The sequence below is a fragment of the Choloepus didactylus genome, chromosome Y (genome assembly GCF_015220235.1).
Source record: "Choloepus didactylus isolate mChoDid1 chromosome Y, mChoDid1.pri, whole genome shotgun sequence".
NCBI classification, from domain to species: Eukaryota; Metazoa; Chordata; class Mammalia; order Pilosa; family Megalonychidae; genus Choloepus; species Choloepus didactylus.
In genome coordinates, this window is record NC_051335.1 from 49309738 (window position 1) to 49318993 (window position 9256).

General features: G+C 38.9%; 1 pseudogene; it reads left to right on the plus strand.

The window, feature by feature from the left end:
• Positions 1-1251: 1251 nt before the first annotated feature.
• On the plus strand, positions 1252-3322 carry LOC119524130 (annotated as a pseudogene).
• The last annotated feature ends 5934 nt before the right edge of the window (positions 3323-9256 follow it).

Here is a 9256-nt window from a genome sequence, read left to right on the forward strand (position 1 = left end):
AACATACTCATAACAAAACAAGGAGGAAATATTCATGCCATCATAGTCCTTGTTTCTGTTTCTGGTCATATGGTCATATTTCATATTTATCACTACCTACTTCCACTACTCATTTCAGTTTCCCTTTACTCTCAGCAAGCACTTCAGCTGGCCATTTTTCTTTACTCAGTGTGGTAACCCAAACCTTCATGTCTGAAGTTTCTGGGCCATTGGTAGTCCTGTCTGGATTGAGTTGGTTCTGAATCTCTCTGCCAGTCCTAGGGTGGCAGTGGCAGTAGCACTGGCCATGGCCTTTGGGGTGGAAACAGTGGCCCTGGTGCTAATGGTACCAAAGGAGGGGTTGTGGGGGCAGAAGGCTTCAGACCCAGTTCTTGGACCCACCCTAGAAAAGAAGTATCCAGTAGAAATGAGCTCACTGCAGTTAATTAAAAATTTGTAAGCTAAAAAAATGGGAATGAGCTAACTGTGCCAGTTTGAATGTATTATGTCCCCCCAAATGCCATTATCTTTGATGTAATCTTGTGTGGGCAGACCTATCAGTGTTAATTAGATTGTAATTCTTTGAGTGTTTCCATGGAGATGTGCCCCACCCAACCGTGGGTGATGACTCTGGATAATTTCCACGGAGGTGTTGGCCCACCCATTGGGTGGGTCTGAATTCAATTACTGTTGCACTATATAAGATCACACAGAAGGAGCAAGCTTGCTACAGCCAAGAGGGACACTTTGAAGAAAGCACAGGAGCTGCAGATGAGAGACAGTTTGAAGACAGCCATTGAAAGCAGACTCTTGTTATGAAGAAGCTAAGAGAGGACAAATACCCCAAGTACAACTAAGAGTGACATTTTTGAGGAACTGCAGCCTAGAGAGGAACGTCCTGGGAGAAAACCATTTTGAAACCAGAACTTTGGAGCAGATGCCAGTCATGTGCCTTCCCAGCTAACAGAGATTTTCCAAACACCATTGGCTATCCCCCAGTGAAGGTACCCAATTGCTGATGTGTTATCTTGGACACTTTATGGCCTTAAGACTGTAACTGTAACCAAATAAACCCCCTTTATAAAAGCCAATTCATTTCTGGTGTTTTGTGTTCCAGCAGCATTAGCAAACTAGAATGCTAACCAAGAATATCTACAATTTGAATTTTTCTATTTCTAGAAGATGCTCTGATGGAAGAGATGAGAACTATTTCCCCTAAGGCCTAACTAAACTTGCCTACTACACAGATAGTCCCGATCAGGTGACATACAAATGGCCCAAGGAAGCAAAAACACTGATTTTCAGATTTTACATGACCTTCAACAAAAATTCCCTGAAGTACCTGAAGTTGTATCCAGGTGCATGTTACAGAATAACAATAACCTGGATGTCTTCTGTGCAGTTCTGTCTCAGCAGAGTACAAGGCATCTTTATGGTGAAGGAGATTTGAGTTTTTGGGGTGATTCTGGAATTTTTGGTCTATGCAATAGCATAACTTCTCCCGTCTTGGACTTGCAGTCACAGAATTTTTACCACCATGGAAAAGAAGGGAATATAATGAATGGAGGTCAGACTCTAATGCACAGCACCAGTGATGTATAACTTTAAGATATCCAGTCCAATAAGGAACTATATCAGAAGGAGCCACAGACACCACCTGCTCAAGTTCCTCAAAGTTTTAATCATTTTGGAATGTCCAGTCCATCTTGTGCTTCAAATTCAGCACCACATCTTGGATTTCACTTAGGCAGCAAAGGAATATCTAATCTTTGTTAACAAACTTCCAGATTTAAACCCATTATGGTAACTTTAGCCCCAAATATCCAGACCAGTGGTAATAGTTCTACATCTTTGCACGTCTATTGTGTACCTCTGCCTGTACTGAACAGTCAACAGGGAAATTCTATCTATATTAGGCCTTATATTATGATTCTTAGTGGTACAGCTAAACAGACCCATTAGAATTCTGGCTGCATTTCTCAGTTCAATCCCTTGAGACCTCAACAAGTCTATCAACCTTCACAAGCTGGTCTCTGGACTACCTATCCTACATCTAACCCTCTGCCACATACCTCAATCCAGCAACCCAGTCAGCAAGGTTACCAGACCTCTCAGGTCTACATGATCATTAGCTCACATACTAGTCTACAACCACCAACAATCCATCCACTTGGTAGTTCACAGTCTTCTGCCGTGGCCAATATAACATTCTGAATACTTCAAAGAACCTCAGAGAAAGCAGACTGCAATTATACTTGAACCCCACAAAGGAACAATTCTTCAAAGTTGCATTCCTCTGGACTTTGATCCTCCAGCCATTCCTCTTCAGACAACAGCCAGGCCTTAAATAGAAATCAGCCCACTGTTTACATAGCTGCCATAGCCCCAAATACTGAGAAGGTGATGTTCCGTAGTCAACCTAAGGTCTATATTTCAGCTAATTCCTCCATGACCAGGTCATGTAGAATCAGCCTACAATCTTCATATCCACTGACACTGGAGTGTCTGCCACCTGCAAGAACTTATATGGGTAAGTGAACATGGGCCCTGCCTTTATTCACCACCCCATCCCCAAAGTTGGGCAGTAGATGCCAACTCTGTAACTTCCCCTCATGTGGTGGTCATGCAGCACAATACCAAGAACACTTTTAAGATTACAGTTTCTCCAAGCAAAACCCAAGCAGTGTCTCCAGGGGTGGTGCCCCCCACCTTTGAACTTACAAATCTTCTAAACCATCCTGATCATTAGGCAGAAACAGAGAGTGTTCACCACCTCACAGACCCTGCTTTAGTACATGTGGAAACTGAGCATGGGATCTGATGATGCTGCCTACACAGAAGCTTTGTTGGTACAGCAGAAGACCAGAATGGAATGACTTCAAAGAGAACTTGAGATTCAAAAGAAAAAGCTGGATAAATCAAAATCTGATGTAACTGAAATGGAAAATAATCTAACTTGAAGGGGTCTGCAAAGGTCAAATTCCATATCCCAGATATCTTCCCTCAAAGAAATGCAGCAGTTGAGATGTTGTAATAGACAACTCCAGATTAATAGTGATTCCTTAACCAAATAAATTGATTTTTTCAAGCCGAAGGACCACATTTTAATCCTAGAGATATTCATAACCTTTATGAAAATATTGAATCTGTAGGTCCTGTGCCACCAAAACCCAAAGATCCAAGGTCCACCATCAAAACACCAAAGAATCAAGACACAGAAAATGATCAAGGAGCTCAGAGGAATTGTACTGCCTATACTTTTTTGAACCATCCAGCCTTAATGCATTGTGAACAGTGTGACATGCCAAGCATTTCTGAGCCAGAAGCCCTATATCTTCCCTAAAACTGCATCTAAAGGTCAAGAAACTAGCCTGTCATCAGGAGAAAAGTTTCACTGCTCCATAGGATTCTGTAAAATTGAAGGTGTGACAAGATGTTGTTGTGCTAATGCTGGATGCCAGGTCCCAGAGCTCAGAATACCTCAGGATTCTGTCATAGGCATTGAAATCCATCATGTGAAAGGCCATCAGCTGAAGGGCTTAGTGCTTGCCACCTGGCCATGTACAGGCTTACTAGTGACCCATTTTGGATCATTCTCAAGAGCATAGTGCTTGTGGGCTCCCAGTACCTTTCACCCCTTATGTCACTACTGGATTTTGGCAGGAGGAAGTAATTGAGTGATAGCTTTTTTTATTTTTAAAGCTTTCAGTGAAACTACATACACAAAGACATGGAACAATGTGTAACTAAACTGCTGTCACATAGTACCCATGAATAGGGGAAGAACTTCATAAATCTGTGACACTCTTGGCCTTGTCTTTGTCTTAATATGTCTCCATGCTGTGAAGCCAGTAGAGTCTCAAGATGAAAAGGAAAGCAGCATGTATTGTCTAAAGAAACATGCAGTGAAATACCTCAAAGCTTTGCTTACTGTACAGATGTCTTGAGTCTGCTTTTAAGTGATTTCTTCTCTTCATTATTTTCCTACATTTCTATATGTATAATGTATTATTCTTTTTTAAATTCAGTTTTATTGAGATATATTCACATACCATACAATCACCCATGATGGACAATCAACTTTACACAGTATCATTATATAGTTGTGCATTCATCATCACCCCAATCTACTTTTGATCATTTTCCTTACACAAGGCAGAATCAGAATAAGAATAAAAAATAAAAGTAAAAAAAACTCCCAAATCATCCCACCATCCCTTCCTATTTTTCATTTAGTTTTTTTCCCCATTTTTCCACTCTTCCGTCCATAAACTGGAAAAAGGGAGTGTGATCCACAAGGTTTTCATAATCACATTGTCACCCCTTGTAAGCTACATAGTTATACAAACATCTTCAATGTTCAAGGCTACCAGGTTGGAGTTTGATAGTTTCAGGTATTTACTTCTAGCTATTCCAATATAATAAAACCTAAAAATTATTATCTATATAGTGTGTAAGAATGTCTACCAGAGTGACCTCTCGACTCCATTTGAAATCTCTCAGCCACTGAAGCTTTATTTTTCATTTTGCTTGCCCTTTTGGTCAAGAAGATGTTCTCAATCCCACAATGCCAGGTATAGATTCATCCCCAGGAGTAATATTCTGCATTGCCAAGGAAATTTACACCCCTGGGAGTCAGGTCTCACATGGTGGGGAGAGCAGTGAAATCACCTGCCAAGGTAGCATAGTTAGAGAGAGAGGGCCACATCTGAGCAACAAAGAGACACTCAGGGGGAGTCTTCAGGCACAATTATAAGCAGGTTTAACCTCTCCTTTGCAGTAACAAGCTTCATAGGGGCAAGCCCCGAAACAGAGGGCTCAGCATATCACGCCATCAGTCCCAATGTTTGTGAGAACATCAGCAACAATCTAGGTGAGGAAGTCAAACACTTCTGTATCCTCCACCAGCTCCTCAGGGGGGCCCCAAATATACACTTTTATTCTCCAAACAGATTAATTTGGGATGTGTTGCTATTTCACTTGAACTTATACAGACCTACCATATCTCACTTCCTATTCAAGGTTCCATGTAATTGTGGTGTTTGAACAAACAGACTGTAGAAGTTATATTGTTTAGAAAATATAGATCCTACACCAAATAAACATCTCTGCCCTTGATCTCACATGGAAGTTGAAGTTTTAACACACAGATTCAACCTTAACCCTTTGGCCCAATTTGCCCTAGTCTTAAAAAGATCTCCCTCATTCATATCTCTAATTGAAGTCTGGGCTCTTTTTTCAGCTTTTTTGTTTTTAACAGTTTCTCTATGCATTAATACTGGAATTTTATATCTGCTGAGCTCTAGCTCTGAGTTTCAGGTATCACACAGATATGCAATGTTTCAGAGACCAATCAGGTTATACACAAAGGGATCAACATCCCAGAACTTGGAGATTGCCATTACAATTCAAGAATAGATTGGACTGCTGTAAGAGCTTAACATCTAAGGAACATCACAAAGATTTTTTCCCTATTAGGCTGTGCTCTAAGATTCAATTCTGAGTTTATATAATTTAGTTAGTCCATACTGGTGAGGCATTATAATGTTTGCCATTGTTTCTGGTGTACTTCATTCAAAATGCTGTCTAAAGCATCCATTCACCTCTTTGTGTGTCTCACAAATTCACTAATTCTGGTAGTTGCTCAAAATTCCATTGTATGCATACACCAGATTTCACCATTCTGTTCCTCAGTCAATGTACACTTAGGCTACCTCCACCCATGGCAAATGATGAATAGTGACTCCATAAACACCAATGTGCAAAGGTCCATTCATGTCCCCACTCTCAGTTCTTCCAAGTGCATACCCCATACTGAGGTTGCAGGACCTTATGGTCCCCACATACTTAGCTTTTTGTGGAACCACCACAGTGACCTCCAGAAAGGCTACACCATTCTGCCTCATCAACAGTAAATATGTACATCCCTCTACCCATGTTTTCTTCAGAACTTTTACCCCTATTTATAGTTTTCCTGCAATTTCATAGACTTGTATTTTTATAACATATAATTATCCACAGTGTGCAATCAGCTGTACATGATGTCATCATATAGTTGTACATTTATCACCACAGTCAGCACTTGAATATATTGTGAAAAACTGCTTTTTGGTGAATAATAAAATAGATAGTAAAAAGAAAAATAAAATGTCTACAATTCAATATAACAGTAAGGAGAGAAGACACCCTATCCAAGAAGCCCATATCTCCCCCTTATATCCCCCTCATGCACATTTATCTTTGGTATATTTCCTTTGTTGCATTTAATGGAAGCATACTACAATGTTACTGTTGAACACAGACTCCATCTTGTTTGGTTATATTTTTCCCAAATTCCATCCCTTTTTCAGCTCTCTGCCTGGTTTACAATCATTTATTTTCCCATGTGTGAGTACATATTTATATTTGTACATTTAGTAACAGTCAATGGCCACTCCAGTTTTTGCCAAGTTATACAGTTCCAGTATTCATCATCTATTTTTATCTCTGGGGTCAAATATTTCCCATCCCACCTGTTTCAGCTTTACTCATAGACATCTTTGTTCAGTGTACTTATAATATTGTACTGCTATCACGCAGTATTACGCTATTTCTGCATCTATACAATCAATCCTCCTGAACATTCTGTAGCCCTTCAGCATCAAATGCATGATCTCTACACCCTTTCTATCTCCTGGAAGCCTGTGTTATCAGCTTTTGACACTCAAAGTTTGCTCATTAATGTTAGTTCATATTAGTGACACCATACAGTATTTGTCCTTTTGTTTCTGGCTAACTTCACCCCACATAATGTCACCAAGGCTCATCCGCCTTATTATATGTTCCATGTCTTTGTTCTCTCTTACAGCTGCATAATATTCTATCATGTGTATATACCACAGTTTGTTGATCCATTCGTCCATTGATGGACAATTTGGCCTGCTTCTGTCTCTTGGAAATTGTGAATAATGCTGCAATAAATATTGGCTTACAAATGTCCATTTGTGTCTTTGGAACTTTCAATTCCTTTGAGTATATACTTAGCAATGGAATAGCTGGGTCATATGGCAGATCTAAACTTAGCTTCCTGAGGAAACTCCACACTGTCATCCATAGTGGATGCACCATTCTACATTCTCACCAACAATGAATAAGTGTGTCTCCTTCTCAACATCCTCTCCAGCACTTGTCATTTTCTGTTTTCTGGAAAATGGCCATTCTGGGAGTGTGAGATGATATCTCATTATGATTTTGATCTGCATTTCCCTAATAGCCAATGAAGCTGAGCATTTTTTCATGTTTTTGAGCCATTTGTATTTCCTCTTCAGAAAAGTGTCTATCCATGTCTTTTGGCCATTTTTAATTGAGTTGTTTGTCTTTCTGTTGTTGACTGTAGGATCACTTTATATATTCTGGATATTAAACCCTTATCTGATATGTGGTTTCCAAACATTATCTCCCATTGTGTAGGCTGCTTTTTCCTTTTTTAAATAAATTCCTTTGATGTACAAAAGTGTTTGATTTTGAGGAGAACCCATTTGTCTATTTGTTTTCTTTGGTTGCTCACACTTTCAGTTTAAGGTCCAGGAAACCACCTCCTATCACAAAATCTTTAAGATATTGCCCTATGTTTTCTTCTAAGAGTATTATGGTCTTAGCACTTCTGTTTAGGAGTTTGATCTAATTGCAGTTAATTTTTGCATAAGGTGTGAGGAGGTAGGAGTCTGCTTTCATTCCTTTGGAAATGGATAACCTGTTCTACAAACATCCACTTATTGAAGAGGATGATCTGTCCTCATCGCTTTGGCTTCACTTCCTTATCAAAGATCAATTGTCTGTAGATGTGAGAGTCTATTTCTGAACATTCTATTCAATTCCATTGATTGGTATCTCTATCCTTATGACAGTACCATACTCTTTTGAGAAATGTAACTTTATAATATGCTTCAATGTCAGGTAGTGTGAGGCCTCCCACTGTGTTCCTCTTTCACAAGATATTTTTGGCTGTTTGGGGCAACTTGCACTTCCAAATAAATTTGGTTATCAGTCTTTCTATTCTTCAAAGTAAGTTGTTGGGATTTGATTGGTACTGCATTGAATCTATAAATCAGCTTAGGTAGAGTTGACATCTTAATCATATTTAGTCTTCCAATCCATGAACACAGTATGTTCTTCCAATTTTTAGGTCCTGTTCAATTACTTTTAGCAGTTTCTTTTAGTTTTCTTTGCATAGGTCTTTGTGGCCCTTGTTAAGTTTATTCCTAAATACCTGATGTTTTGTTGCTATTACAAATGTTATTTTTTTATTTCTTCTTGTTGCACATTACTTGTGTGTAAGAACACTACAGATTTTTGCATGTTGATCTTGTAGCCTGCCACTTTGCTGTATTCATTGATTAGCTCTAATAGATTTGCTGTCTATTTTTCTGGACTTTCTGCTTATAGAATCAAGTCATCTGCAAACAGTGAAAGTTTTACTTCTTCCTCTGAAATTTGGATGCCTTTTATTTCTTTTTCTTGCCTAATTGCTCTAGCTAGAACTTCCAGCAAAATGTTGAATAACAATGGTGACAGTGTGCATCCCTGTCTTGTTCTTGATCTTAGAGTGAATGTTTCAGTCTCTCCCCATTGAGTACGTTGTTAGCTGTGGGTTTTTCATATATTGCCTTTATCATATTGAGAAAATTCCCTTCTGTTGCTATCCTTTGAAGTGTTTTCATCAAAAAGAGATGTTGAATTTTGTCAAATGACTTCTCTGCATCAATCCAGGTGATCATGTGTTTCTTTTGCTTTGACTTTTTAAATGCTGTATTATATTAATTGATTTTATTGTGTTGAAAAAGACTTGCATACCTGGAATTAACCACACTTGGCCGTGGTGTGCAATTTTTTTAATGTGATGCTGGATACCATTTGCAAGTATTTGGTTGACGATTTTTGCATCCATATTCATTAAAGAGATTTGTCTACAATTTTCCTTTTGTGTAGTATCTTTCTCTGATTTTGATATTAGGGTGATATTGGCTTCATAGAATGAGTTAGGTAGCTTTCCCTCCTCTTCAATTTCTTTGAAGAAATTGAGCAGAATTGGTATTCTTTAATGAATGTTTGGTAGAATTCACACAGGAAGCCATCTGGGCCTGGGCTTTTCTCTTTGGGGAGCTTTTTGATGGCTGACTTAATCTCTTTGCTTGTGATTGGTTTTCTGAGGTCATCTATTTCTTCTTGGGTCAGTGTTGGTTGTTTATGTTTTACTAGGAAGTTGTCCATTTGTGTAGGTTGTCCAGTTTATTATCAT